The following is a 14,989-nucleotide window of genomic DNA, read 5'->3' as shown; positions in this document are numbered from 1 at the left end:
AGTTTGTAAGGACAGCAACATTTTCAAGGTGTTTTCAAAAGAATGATTGTTTATTCTAACAGTTTTATAAAACATAGAATCCCAAATGCATTTGGCCCATTGAGTCTGCACGAACCTCCAAAAGAGCACTCCACCTAAGCCCACTCCCCTGCCCTCTTCCCATAACTCTGTGCATTTATCATAACCAATCCAACTAACCTGCACATCCTTGTACACTAAGGGGCAATTTAGCATGTGCAATCCATTTATGCTGTACATCTTTAGACTGCAGGAAAAAAACAGAGCACTATTAGGAAATCCACGCAGACACCCCGATAACCCCTGGCCTCCTTCTGCACTGTAGGTTTCTGTGAGACATGGGGTGAATGTGCAAAATCCACACAGACTCCTAAGGTCAGAATTGAACCCGAGTCCCTGGCACTGTGAAACAGCAGTGCTAACCACTGTGCCACCATGCCACCCATTGCCAGTCTTATTATATGCCCCTCGTTGATACCAGAAGAGTGGATTGGAGAATGGGGATGTATGGAGGATATGAGAGTGAATGGAAGGCACATGGAGGTTGCATGGGAAAATGGAAAGGAAATGCAGGGGCATGGAGAGGGAATGGTGTATTGGGGTGAGAAATGAGGGCTAGGTGGTCTAACAACCTTGTGGCGAATTGGCCAATATACTAGTGTACAGAGGTGAGCCTTCTAATCTGCTTGCCTCAGCAGCCTGTCTCCTCTCCTCCCTCAGGCCTGTTCCATGTGGCTGATTTCAAATAATCCCCACCTTCTTGGATAATGATTCTGATTTAATGGATGACTTTCTGAAGTCGGGAACATGTGTAGGGAAATGCCCTGACTTGTGGTTTCAGACGCTCAGTGGAAAATTCATCCCAAAGTCTCCACCTCACCAATCGTCCTATATCCTAACACCTCCCAGAGCCTTGAATCATCACCCTCCTAATATTACAAAACCACTTCAATCCTCCCATCTTTCCCAACACTTTAAATGCTTTCTAGTTGCAATTTGGAATATTTTTCTTTGTAGATTAGAACATGCTTATAAGTTTCAGGTTTCTGCTTCGAAGCATTGTTTTAAGATTATTTTACATCTGTAACAAAATTTGATGTCTAGAGAGTAACCATCTGGACTAATGCGGATTAATAAACCACTTTTAACATATAAATAATGCGTCTCTTGTGCCATTTACCACCGTGACTCAGCGATATTCTATTTAATATTTGATAGAGTGCAGATTATACAATCAGGACTATGAGGTGATTTAATCAGTAAAACTGAGCCTTTATTACAAAGTATTATGAGAAGACACATGGTATTATTAAGTCCAAGTTAAATGTATAGTTAAACAAATATATAATAATAAGCAAGGTGACAGATTTATACTTTTCCTGTAAATATGAACATCATGACATCATTTGTAGGATTCCAGCTGGATACTAGAACAGCTGGCCATGCAAATGGCAAGCGCCCAGTCAACGGGCACCTTTTAAAATTAGAGTTTGAATAAAATTGACGGTAAGTAAGGAATGTGCCAACTGTACAAGCAGCTGTTATAGTAACGAGGTGGAAACTGGCTGCACTCTTCGGCAGATGGAGAGATGCAGAACACTGGCACATTAACACATACTGTTGATGGAAATTAAAGTTACATGTTAGCAAATTCACATTATTGCAAAGCATCAGATTCACTGACTCGCCCTGAGCAATGCCACAGGACAAGGTGTGCTTAATATATTTTTTAAAAGTCTTGGAACTAGGATGCATTTGTTGCACTTTTGACGTCACACCAGAAAATATCATGCATAAAAAGAGAAAATAAGCTGCCATGTTATACTGGTTTTGACATTGTTTAATATTGTCACCCCTCCAGGTTGTGTGTTTAAAAGTAACTGCTGATATGTAGATATTTCCTTCCAGTATTAGCCTTTAGGTGACCTATTTATGCCTCTGGGACATAATAAGCATGTGCCTATTTAGACAATAGTCTAAAAGCCTTAAAGAGACAGGCCAGGTTAAACATAGCTCCATCTTAACAGTTAAGCCTCACAGTAGAGGTCCTGAGTACCTTTGAGCAATACTACAGAAATATTATGAAATTAAAAATGCAATTGCAAAAAGTAACATGAGCAAAGACTCAGAGAAAAAGCAAATCAGCAGGGCAATGAATCTTATGAGAAAATAAAAAGATCAATCTGTTCTAATTATATGGAACAAATGATACGCGGGTGTGATTACCAGGCAATTATCTCACTAAGGCACTTGTGATAGCTAATAAGATCTGAGCCTTGGATCACTCCTGCACAGCCTTTTTTTTACAGAATAGATGAAGTGAGAATTTTCCCAGCCTGTTGGAGATAGTTTCAGGAGCACGCAGTGTGAGAAAGACCCAGCTATTGATGTCTGGTTGGGATCCTGATGTAATGCTGCCCTTTTCTAGTTTTCCCTGAGGTGGGCTAAGGGTGATCAGGGGATAAAGGTGATCACAAAACACACTTGGATCTGTTGGGTAAGTAGTTCAGAAGTGGATGAAGTTAACAAGCTCTTTTAGCCCTAAACTAGGGAAGTTAGTTCCTGATCTGTCATTGTGGTGACTGACCCTTTAAGGCCAACACAGCAGAGTAAGGTCACATGACCTGTGCAACCAATTGGACGCAGAATGGGTTATCACCCCAGGGGTGGAATCCTCTTTTAGGCAGGAGACATGGAGGGGATTAGGTTCAGCTGGACAATTCTTCTTATTAATAAATCCTTGTGTTTCTAATGAAGTCTGTGAAAGTGCATCATTACAGTGGTCAATTGAAAATTTACCGGTCTATTTTTTTGTTAATTTGCCTCCAGGTGTCCTTTTAAGAATAAATGAAAACAGAGAGTGGCAGAAAAAACTTAGGATTCCTGGCAGTATCCGAAGGGGAGAGAAACAGATTTAATGTTTCAAGTCCAATATGACTTCTTTGGAATTTAAGCGATTCCTACTAAGCCCATTCATCAACTAATACAATTAGATGAAGCACATAGAGCACAAGCTTTGCCAAGTTATACCTGAAATTCATGTTGCAAGATCCCAATATGAATATTTAATGCACAAAAACCTGTACATATTTAGTGAAGAGCTGGAGTCACACATTGCTGCATGTTTTCTAACTTTCAACTCTGCACTTCCTGTAAGAAGCTACATTCGTTTGAACAAACTCAGTTCTGACATTTTCCATCCCCTAACTCCCTTCAAGCATGGACGTGTGGAATTAATTAAGTTATCCAATGGTGTTTTCCAAATAACTTCTTGTGCTAACATTTTAAGCAACCTCATCAGCCAAATGATTTAAAAGTTATTAAGATAGTTCAAGACAGAAATTCATTGGCAAAAACAAAATTATATCTTTGTCCCTTCTTACTTTCCTGCAGTTATCTGTTTAAAAATGACATGCTGATCCCTTCCTGCATTGATGAGCTGACCTCATCAGTGCAGGAAGTGAGGTAAGTCGGCCTCAGCAGGGTGTTCCTCGCTGTGTCTCCAAAAAACCAAGTCCCATTTGGTCGAGGGATCATTTGTGGCACTGCAGGCGCCACGAAAGGTCCCGCTATTCGTGCCCAAAATGGCACTGTGTTCTTTTTTTGTTAAATCGCGCCCAAGATCTCATGCGAAAGATAACATTTTCTATAGTGCAGCTCTTTCAGTAATGCACTGAAGCGTCAGCCTGGACTATTTATCAAAGTCTCTGGAATGGAGAAACACATGCCTATGCTGACTCAGATGTGAATTCTCCCGTTGAGCCAAGTTTGACACCTTAGTTAGTAGAATAACTAAAGCAACAAAAAAATACAGTCAATATCTGAGAATAAAGTTACATCAGAATGAGACATGATAGATTCAAATTGCATTATAAGATCCAGCATCAGGCGAGTCACGAGATGCCATGATCCTGACTGCCAACCATTTTTAAAGAGGTTGGGGTCAGGATAGCTATCTGCCTGCAGAAGGTGGCTGGCCAGTTCAGGGCAATTAAAGGGCCTATTAAGACCCATTCTCATGCAGATAGGGACTTCCAGTTTTGTTGTCTTTAACTCTCTGAGGTAGGTATCCTTTTAGGCAGGAAAGTCCTTGCTCACTGTAACATGAACCTTGGGAAAGTATTGCACAAGAAGCAAATGTGTGAGGTGAAAAGAAATGGACAGCTGCATTCCAGCAGCATTCTTAACAGCCTCATAATGAGGTTAGAAAACTGTGTGTGTCTGTGTGTCTATGTGTATAACATTCCAACTAATGACTCTGAGTTAATTGAGATAAGTGCAGGCATGATTTTCTCTTGATTTTCAACTCATTGTCTTCAGTTACAATTACCATAATAATATTGGCAAACAAGTAATTTAGTATGCTGAAAAAAAGTGTTATTTAGAGACATCCAATGAGCTGAAAAAAAGGCAGAAACGTTAGGATATCCTGATCCAATGTCAGGACAACTTCTGGATCTGGACACTGTTTGCCATATTCTTGACATGCTTAGCTCAGTTGTAAAAGCATAAGCCAATTAAGGGCCAGGTGGGAGACTCACCATCCAATTAGGCAGGCATTCTCCCAAGGCTGGAGGGGCAATGGGAGGTCCTCAAGCACTGACACACTGTTGGGCAGTCTGACTGGCCAAGGCATGTTTTTCCTGATCTGCCCTGCCCAGATATCTTGGGCAGGATTCTTCGGCCCCACGCTGGGGGTGGGGAGGAGGGGGATCCGACTCCTGATGTGTTATCGGTGTTGGTCTAACATCAACTGCAACTGGATGCAGTGAAACGCGAAACAGGCGTCCGACACAGAAGATGGTCCAACACTGTTTTATTGAACCAGTTGATTGCTGTACATAATCTGCTGTGGGTTGACACTCTATTAACCTAACTGATAACCTCCTACTGGCTTGACCAGACTAGCTCTCTATTACATGGTGATGAAGTTCATTGGCCTGTGCACTGCAACTATCTCTCTGGCCATATCCTGTGAGAGAGGGAGAGCCTTAATGCCCTGTGGGCTTTTTAGTGGTGGTGTCCTGTCTGGTGATTGGTTGTTCTGTGTCGTGTGTGTTCATTGGTTATCCTGTGTGTCAATCACTGCCTGTCTGCATCTCATGATATACATGAGTGGATATTATGACATCTCCCCCTGTTAAAATAAATTTTGGAACCTGGCTTTATATGCATGCATAACTATGTACAAGTGAGGAATGAATTAACATATGGACATGGGAAGGTGTCTATCGTGCAAATACAGAGCAAACTGAACAAAATTTACAAGATTTAAGTCTATAGATTCAGTCTTTGTGGTGGGCGACAAATTCTCTTCGATCGCCGCAGAGGTGGAGGGGGGGGACGCCGGCACCTGGACAGGCGGGATAGCTGCCATCTCGGTGGCCTTGTGGACAGGTGGGATCGCTGCCAGATCGGTGGCCTCGTGGTACAAGACGTCTGGAGGAGGTATGATGACATGCGGAGAAGTGCGGTCGGGTGATGGATAGGGAACTTTACACAGCACCCTCCTGTTGCGCCGTAAAATGGAGCCATCAGCCATTTGGACAATGAAAGACCTGGGAGCAGCCTGTCTGACGACAACAGCTGGGGCTGACCAACCTCCCTCAGGCAGCTGAACGCGAACAACATCGTCTGGAGCCAGTGCAGGCAGATCCGTGGCAAAAGCATCATACATGATCTTATGCTGGATCCTGGATCGCTGCACCTTCTGCAGCACCGTGAGGTGGTCAAGGTCTGGAACATGGATGACTGGAACAGTCGTCCTCAGGTTGCGATTCATGAGCAACTGCGCCGGAGACAAACCAGTCGACAAGAGGGGTTGCCCTGTATGCCAATAGCACAAGGTTGAAATCCGAGGCGCCTTGCACAGCAACCGCTTGATGATGTGGACCCCTTTCTCGGCCTTCCCGTTTGATTAAGGATAATGGGGACTGGATGTGATGTGACTAAAGTGGGAGGATCGTGCAACGTCGGACCACTCTTGGCTGTAGAAACATGGACCGTTGTCACTTGGTTTAGCTCACTGGGCTAAATCGCTGGCTTTTATAACAGACCAAGCAGGCCAGCAGCACGGTTCGATTCCCGTACCAGCCTCCCCGGACAGGCTCCGGAATGTGGCTACTAGGGGCTTTTCACAGTAACTTCATTGAAGCCTACTCATGACAATAAGCGATTTTCATTTCATTTCATTTCATTACCGTGAGTGGTATCCTATGCCTGGCAAACGTCTCTTTGCAGGCTTTGATGATGGACTTTGACGTGAGGTCCGACAGTTTCACCACTTCCGGGTAGCTGGAGAAGTAGTCGGCCAGGAGCACATAATCACGCCCATTGGCGTGAAAGAGGTCTATCCCCACCTTGGACCACGGAGCGGTCACGATCTCGTGCTGTTGCAGCGTTTCCTTGGGCTGAGCTGTTTGAAACTTCTGGCATAGAACATAGAACAGTACAGCACAGAACAGGCCCTTCGGCCCTCAATGTTGTGCCGAGCCATGATCACTCTACTCAAACCCACGTATCCACCCTATACCCGTAACCCAACAACCCCCCCCCTTTTAACCTTACTTTTATTAGGCCACTACAGGCAATTTAGCATGGCCAATCCACCTAACCCGCACATCTTTGGACTGTGGGAGGAAACCGGAGCACCCGGAGGAAACCCACGCACACAGGGGGAGGACGTGCAGACTCCACACAGACAGTGACCCAGCCGGGAATCGAACCTGGGACCCTGGAGCTGTGAAGCATTTATGCTAACCACCATGCTACCCTGCTGCATGTTGTGCAGTTGAGGACTGTGTTGGCAATGTCCTGGCTGATGCCCGGCCAGTAAACTGCCTGCCGAGCTCTGCGTCGACATTTCTTGACCCCCAGGTGACACTCATGGATCTGTCTGAGCACCATGGTTTGCATGCTTTGGGGAATAACGATTCTATCCAGTTTAAGAAGGATCCCCTCAACAACCGTCAGCTCGTCCTTAACGTAGAAGAACTGGGGGCACTACCCCTTTTGCCAGCCATGGGCGAGGTGCTTCATCACGCGCTGCAGTAGGGGATCTTTGGCAGTTTCTTCGCGTATTTGTATAACGCGTTCATCAGTGGCTGGGAAGTTGCTGGCACACCTGTGCTTCAATGTGGCGAATTAAGTTGCCCTGTTCACACAGCGTGGTGACGGATCGGGACAGGGCATCCGCGGCGATCAGCTCCTTACCCGGTGTGTAGACGAGATCAAAGTCATATCGGCGGAGACGAAGAAGAATCCGCTGCAGTTGAGGTGTCATTTCATTTAAATCCTTTTGGATTATGTGGACTAAAGGCCTGTGGTCTGTTTCCACCGTGAACTTGAGCAGGCCATATACATAGTCATGAAACTTGACAATTCCTGTCAGGAGACCCAAGCACTCCTTTTCGATCTGGGCATACCGTTGTTCGGTCGGAGTCATGGCCCTGGAGATATACGCCACTGGAGCCCAGGACGAGGAGTCGTCTCGCTGGAGGAGCACCGCCCCAATGCCATCCTGGCTTGCGTCTGTGGATATCTTGGTATCCTTGGTTGGGTCAAAGAATGCCAGTACTGGGGCTGTGGTGAGCTTCACCTTCAGCTCAAGCCATTCCGCTTGATGTGCGGGAAGCTACTGCAACACTGTCGACTTTTTTACGAGATGCCGGAGGGCTGTGGTGTGGGATACCATGTTGGGAATGAATTTCCCAAGAAAATTCACCATCCCGAGGAAAACGGAGGACCACTTTTTTGTCCTCTGGGGTCTTCATGGCATTGATTGCCAGTACCTTGTCAGCGTCAGGTTGCACACCCTGCTGTGAAACGTGGTCACCCAGAAACTTGATAGCGGACCGACCAAATGAGCATTTGGCCCTGTTGAGCTGGAGGCCGTTTTCATGTATCCTCTGGAAAACTTGTTTGAGGCAAGCAATGTGATCCTCGGGCGTTGTGGACCAGATGATCACGTCGTCCACATAGACTCGCACCCCCTCGATGCCCTCCATCATTTGCTCCATTATGCGATGAAATACTTGTAGCAATACCTGCCGAACGGAGTGTTAAATGCGCACAGCTTCCGACTGGACTCGTCCAGCTGTATCTGCCAGAACCCATGGGAGGCGTCCAGCTTGGTAAAGAATTTGGCATGAGCCATCTCACAGGTTAACTCTTCACGCTTTGGGATCGGGTAGTGCTCGCGCATGATGTTGCGATTCAGGTCTTTGGAATCAATGCAAATGCGGAGTTCACCAGAGGGCTTCTTCATGCAGACCATGGAGCTGACCCAGTCTGTTGGTTCCATGACCTTTGAGATGATACCCTGGTCTTGGAGCTCTTGTAGCTGCATTTTCAGATGATCCTTGAGAGGGTCCGGCACCCGGCGTGATGCATGGATGACTGGGATGGCATTCGGTTTGAGCAATATCTTGCAACAATATGGGAGTGTGCCCATTCCATCAAACATGTTGTGGTATTGCGTGAGAATGTCGTCTATCTCAGCCTGAAGATTTATATTGGGCGAGGCAGTCGCCGGTGTCGAGGACATGGCATGGACGCGCTGGACCAGATTTAGGAGTTTGCATGGGCGAGCACCGAGCAGGGATGCCTTGTCAGGCCGGACAATCTTGAATCGTAATGTCACTTTGATTGCCTTGTGAGATACACCTAGCTGACACGATCTACTGGCAGCTATGGAATTGCCATTGTAGTCAAGGAACTGGCAGGCTGGTGGAAGAATGCTAGGTTGGTCTCGGATGCTGTTGAGGTCCGACTGTGATATGAGGTATGCAGATGTGCCAGTGTCCAATTTAAATCGGATGTGAGACTGGTTGACCATGATGACAGCACACCACTCATCGTCAGGATCCACAGTGAGGATTGAAAGACGGTTTGCAGGCACGGTTGAGGCCAGCTCGCACGTGGTGATTATGCCCATCCGATATGGAGACTCGAGGCAGTCAGCATCGGGGTCCGTTGGGCTGTCGGGATCCGAATCCTGCATGCCTTGTTGTACGCAGCAGACACGTCTGCGCTGCAGCTGGGATCGCTGGCTGTTCGTCGGTGGAGCAGACCTGCATAAGGCCACGTAATGCCCAGGCTTTCCACACTGTCGACAACGCCTTCCTTTGGCTGGACATTGCTGCTTTAAATGGGCGGAGCCACAATTTGGACACGTCATGCCATCGGCCGACTTTTGCACAAGCGCATCGGGGTCTTCGACTTTTCGTCCACCCGGTCGTGGCGCGCATGCGTAGGGACCCGGGGAAAGTGCGCAAAACCGCCACTCTCCTTGCTGCTCAGGCCTTGCATTTTTACTATGGACTGCACCCTTTCTGCCTCGTGGGAGACTAGTTTTGCATTTTCTGCCGCCCTGATGCGGGAGTAACGATTCCTGGCATGCTCATGGACAATGCACGTTTTGATGGCGATGGAGATGGCAACTGTTTGATTTTGAGAAGCTGCTTTCGCAGGGTCGGACTGGACCCCGAAAACGATCTGATCCTGAATCATAGAATCAGCCATCGAGACATAATTTCATGACTGCGCTAGGATACGGAGATGGGTCAAGAAGGACTGAAAAGGTTCATCCTTACCCTGAAGCTTCTTTTGGAAGATGTACCGTTTAAAGCTCTCATTCACCTCAATGTCGCAGTGGTTGTCGAATTTCAGCAGAACCGTCTTGAACTTCGTCTTGTCTTCGCCATCGGCAAACATGAGCGAGTTATAGATGTGGATGGCGTGATCCCCCACAGTTGACAGGAACAGCGCGATCTTTCGGGCATCCGATGCTGCCTCGAGGTCGGAGGTCTCGATATGGAGGAGGAACTTCTGTTTGAAGACTTTCCAGTTGGCGCCAAGGTTGCCGGAGATCCAGAGTTGCGGAGGAGGTTGGATCTTTTCCATGCTGCTGGATGGCTGTGTGCTGGTCGTTGCAGATTCAATCGAGGTAGGCCCGTTAGAGTTAATAGCTCTCTGGTACCATGACGTGTTATCTGTGTTGGTCTAACATCGACTGCAACTGGATGCAGTAAAACGAGAAACAGGCTTCCGGCACAGGAGATGGTGCAACACTGTTTTATTGAACCTGCTGATTGCGTAACATAATCTGCTGTGGGTTGACACTCTATTAACCTAACTGATAACCTCCTACTGGCTTGACCAGACTAGCTCTCTATCACATGGTGATGATGTTCATTGGCCTGTGCACTGCGACTATCTCCCTGGCCGTGTCCTGTGAGAGAGGGAGAGCCTTAATGCCCTGTGGGCTTTATAGTGGTGGTGTCCTATTGACAGGTTTTCTCCAGGTTTTCTTATTCATCTTCATGACTGAAGTGCCTCAACCACAATTAGCTCCTTACAATGAAAACTAAAAAGCAAACCATAACAGAATCAGAGAAACTGAAATGAATAGTCAGTGCTGGAAATACTCAGCAGGTTGTAGCGCTAACAATTATACTCAAAGCCGAGAGACTGGTTCAATAGAGGCTTTATTGTGAGTGGTGGCCTGGCCCACCGATTGGCGACTGGGCTTATCCTGTTGGGGGCCTATATTCCTCCCCGCCGGGCCCCTGTAGCTCTCCACCATGTTGCGTGAGGCTGGTGCGGAGAAGGTAGCCCACGCGCATGCGCAAACTTGCGCCTGCTGTAGCGCGCAGGTGCGGACTCGCGCTGGCCGTAGTGCCTATGAGCAGAACCACGGCGCCCGTTCTGACGCCTGTTTTGGCAGCTGGAGCAACGTGAGGCTATCCAGTGCCATGCTGGCCCCCTGTGCGGCGCAGGATCATTGATCCAGGGGGCCTGTTGATGCCATTGTGAAACGCTCCGGCGTTTACAATGGCGTCAACACTTAGCCCCAGGATCAGAGAATCCCGCTCCTTATCTTTTTCTTTCCAAATTAAGGGGCAATTTAGCATGTCCAATCCACCTACCCTGCACATCTTTGGGTTGTGAGAGTGAGACCCACGCAGACACGGGGAGAATGTGCATACTCCACATGAACAGTGACCCGGGTCGGGATCAAACCCAGTCCTCGGCGGCGTGACGCAACAGTGCTAACCATTCACCACCGTGCCACTTTACTTGTTTTTAACACCTCTATCAAATTGCCTCTCAACATTTTCTTCTCCAAGGAAAACAGCTCCAGGTTTCCTTATTCATCTTCATGACTGAAGTGTCTCAACCACAATTAGCTACTTACAATGAAAACTAAAAAGCAAACCATAACAGAATCAGAGAAACTGAAATGAATAGTCAGTGCTGGAAATACTCAGCAGGTTGTAGCGCTAACAATTATACTCAAAGCCGAGAGACTGGTTCAATAGAGGCTTTATTGTTGTACGATGTTGTCCCTCCATCTGCAACTGTAGATTGAGGATCTGAGTGGCTCTCATGCATATTTATACACAAGCTCCCTGTGGGCGGAGCTAGCCGGCAGGGGCTTACCGGAGGAACCTGTATTACAGGTACAGGCATACATCCCCCTACTGCAGTACGCATAACTACAGTGGTTATCTCACCACACAGGTCAGGCAGCATCTGTGGAAAAAGTAAGGTGGAGTTAATATTGACCCACTACCTCCTTTCCAATCCTCAACTTAAGTTGCTGGGCCACTACACATGCGTGGCGACCCAGATGTGCACATGCACGGACATGCAAAGCATTTAATCCTCTGGCCTGCTTTTTTTGAAAGATTGAGTGAAGTACTGCGCTGAACTGACAGAATGCAAATTAAAGGGACAGAGGTCATATGGTCCACGTGCCCTGAGGTTAGGTAAATCTTTGCACCTTTCTATTTGCACTTTTATTTCTTGGTTCAGGACCAGTGAGCAAAGGCAGGAGACATTGGGAACCATTTGTTTGATGGGTGCATGTTTTATATTATTAGTGTTTATAAATATGTTGACAATGCAAATAAAGAAAGGAACACATATTTTTATTTTTTTAAACTTTGCATGAGGCTGTTAATTTAATTAAAATGGTACTTTACTGCATTAAATGGAGTTTGGAAGTAATATTTTTTTTAAACCCTTTGGTTAAACATGAGGATGGTATTCCATTAAAGGAATTATAATGGATAGAGAAGTGATGATCACTCACTAATGAGTATGACTGTCCACCGAAGGTACTCCATGTTACTGGTCACGGGTTCTGTGGGTCCTTACATGGTTGATGAGCCTGATCCTAGAGCCACATCTTCAAATCATTTGCTGGAGTTTCCAAAAGGTTGCATCGGTCCTTAGATGCTAAGTTGCGGGTATTCCTTTCTCAAGCTCCTTTTGACCCAACTGTTCACATTATATGTTAACGATTTGGATGAGGGAACTAAATGTTTTCTCTCCAAATTTGCAGATGATACAAAGTTGGGTGGGAGGGTGAGTTGGGAGGAGAATGCAGAGATGCTTCAGCAGGATTTAGACAGGCTGAGTGAGTGGGCACATGCATGGCAGATGCAGTATAATGTGAGTAAATGTGAGGTTATCCTCTTTTGTAGCAGAAATAGGATGACAGATTATGGGTTTAAATTGAGAGAGGTGGATACCAAGCGAGACCTTGGTGTCCTCTTGCAGCAGTCACTGAAAGTAAACGCACAGGTACAGCAGGCAGTGAACAAGGCAAATGATATGTCGGCTGACATAGCGAGAGGATTTCAGTATAGGAAGTGAGATGTTCACTGCAGTTGTACAGGGCACTGGTAAGGCCGCATCTGGAATATTTTGAGTAGTTTTGGTGTCTTTATCTGAAGAAGGACATTCTTGCTACGGAGGGAGTGCAGCGAAGGTTAACCAGGCTGATTCCTGGGATCGAGGAACTGTCATGTGAGGATAAACTAAGTCAGTCAGGATTTTATTCATTAGAGTTTACAAGGGTGAGAATGATCTCATAGAAACTGCAAAGTTCTGACAGGATTAGACAGGGTAGATTCAGAAAGAATGTTCCCGACGGTGGGGGAGTCCAGAACTAGGGGTCATAGTTTGAGGATAAGGGGTAAACCTTTTAGGATAGAGGTGAGGTGAAATTTCTTCACCCAGAGAGAGGTGATCTGTAGAATTTGCCACCAGAGAAAGTAGCTGAGGCCAAAACATTGTGTAATTTCAAGAAGCAATCATATATAGCTCTTGCGGCTAAAGGCATCAAGGAATATGGGGGGAAGACAGGATCAGGGTATTGAACTATATGATCAGCCATGATCATAATGAATGATGGAGCAGGCTCTGAGGGATGAATGGCCTTCTCCTGCTTCTATTTTCTACGTTTCAATAACTCCTCTTGCTGTTGGGTATTCTCAAAGAATTGTGTCCCTTCAAACAAGAGGTTCCTCCAAGTAGGTCTCATCTGAGCCAAGATCGTCCAAGTATTGATGCTCAATTTCTTGAAGTAAGCCTTTAAGGTGTCTTTGAAGACTACTTTTTCCAGCTCTTGTTTGGAATCCTTCCTTGAGCTGGGTGAAGATTTGCTTTGGTAGTTGGGAGCATATGGGTGGCCAGCACAGTTGGTTTTGGGTGATCATGACCTTGATACTGTTGCAATTGACTCCTTGAAGAACACTAATGTGAGCACGCCAGTCCTCCCAGCTGATTCAGAGCTAAAGTACATTTGGATTTTGCAATGTATTTTAAGCTGCGTTGTTTAAGAGTCTCCCTGATGTAATGCTCATATTACAAGCCTCAGTGATGACTTCAAATGCTTTAACAAAGTCAAACTTCCTGTCAGCTAATGTGAACTATCTCTCTGACAGGCATTGCGGAATTCAGTGCAGATTCAAAATCTGTAGTCATGCTTCACCTCTGCTGGGTCATCACACGGAAGGTTTGGCGACTTAAATTCCTTGAACTTCTTTTGAGGCTTTTATGTAGGTGCAGGGGCCTTGAGAGAAGAGTCAGGATCTACCTGGTGAGGAAGCAAATCAATTACCCACCCTTAAGAGTGTACAGGCAAAGGATATCCCAAAATGATGTCAGGGGAGATGTGTGCCAGGAGACTGTGCTTCAGCAGCTGCTGCTTTTGGACTTTGAGCTTGTTAAATTAACAATATGTCTGAACCCACTCTCCCTCCCCATCTCACTCCCTCCCTCTCTCCCCTTCACCCCCTCTCCCCTCCCCTTCACAAATAGACAGAACCATTGTATTTATGTGGGAAAATATATTTTATTGCAAGACATTTGTAAAAGCTGAGGGTATTACACAAAATGTCATTGTTCAGCTGATAAAGTTAAACATCAAGTTAAATGTTGATTGGTCTCAAAGTATGTATGAAATTATTTTTGTTAATAAATGTTTTCCATTAAACTTTACAAGTTTCTACAAATGTCTTAATGAAACATCAAAAGATATTGAATTATACAATAATGAATAAGATAATTTAAATAAACTGGTTAGCACTGCTGCCTTACAACACCGGGACCCGTGTTTCAGTCCGATCTTGGGTGGCTCATTCTCCCCAAGTCTGTATGGATTTCCTGTAATCATGGAACAGAACCATAGAACCCCTACAGTTCAGAAGGAGGCCATTTCGCCAATCGAGTCTGTACCAATCTCTGAAATAGTATCCTACCTCGGCCCACTCCCCAACTTAAGGCCAGAAGCTAACCTGTACATCCCTGGGCATTAAGGGGCAATTTAGCAAGGCCAATCCTAACCTGCACATCTTTGGACTGTGGAGCCCCCGGAGGAAACCCACACAGACACGTGGAGAAGTAGAAACTCCACACTGACAGTCACCCAAGGCCAGAATTAAACCCAGGTCCCTGGCGCTGTGGGGCAACAGTGCTAACCACTGTGCCACCGTGCTACCACTGTTTCCTCCGAGTGCTTCGGTTTCCTTCCACATCCCAAATGTGTGTGGGTTAGGTGGATTGGCCTTGCTAAATTGCCCCTTAGTCTCCAAAGGTTAGGTGGGGTTATGGGGATAGGGCGCTCTTTCTGAGCGCAGATGCAGACTCGATGGGCCAAATGGCTTTTTTCTGCACTGTA

This window comes from Scyliorhinus canicula, chromosome 13, assembly GCF_902713615.1.
Source record: "Scyliorhinus canicula chromosome 13, sScyCan1.1, whole genome shotgun sequence".
Taxonomy (NCBI): Eukaryota; Metazoa; Chordata; class Chondrichthyes; order Carcharhiniformes; family Scyliorhinidae; genus Scyliorhinus; species Scyliorhinus canicula.
Note: the sequence above shows the minus strand (reverse complement) of the source record.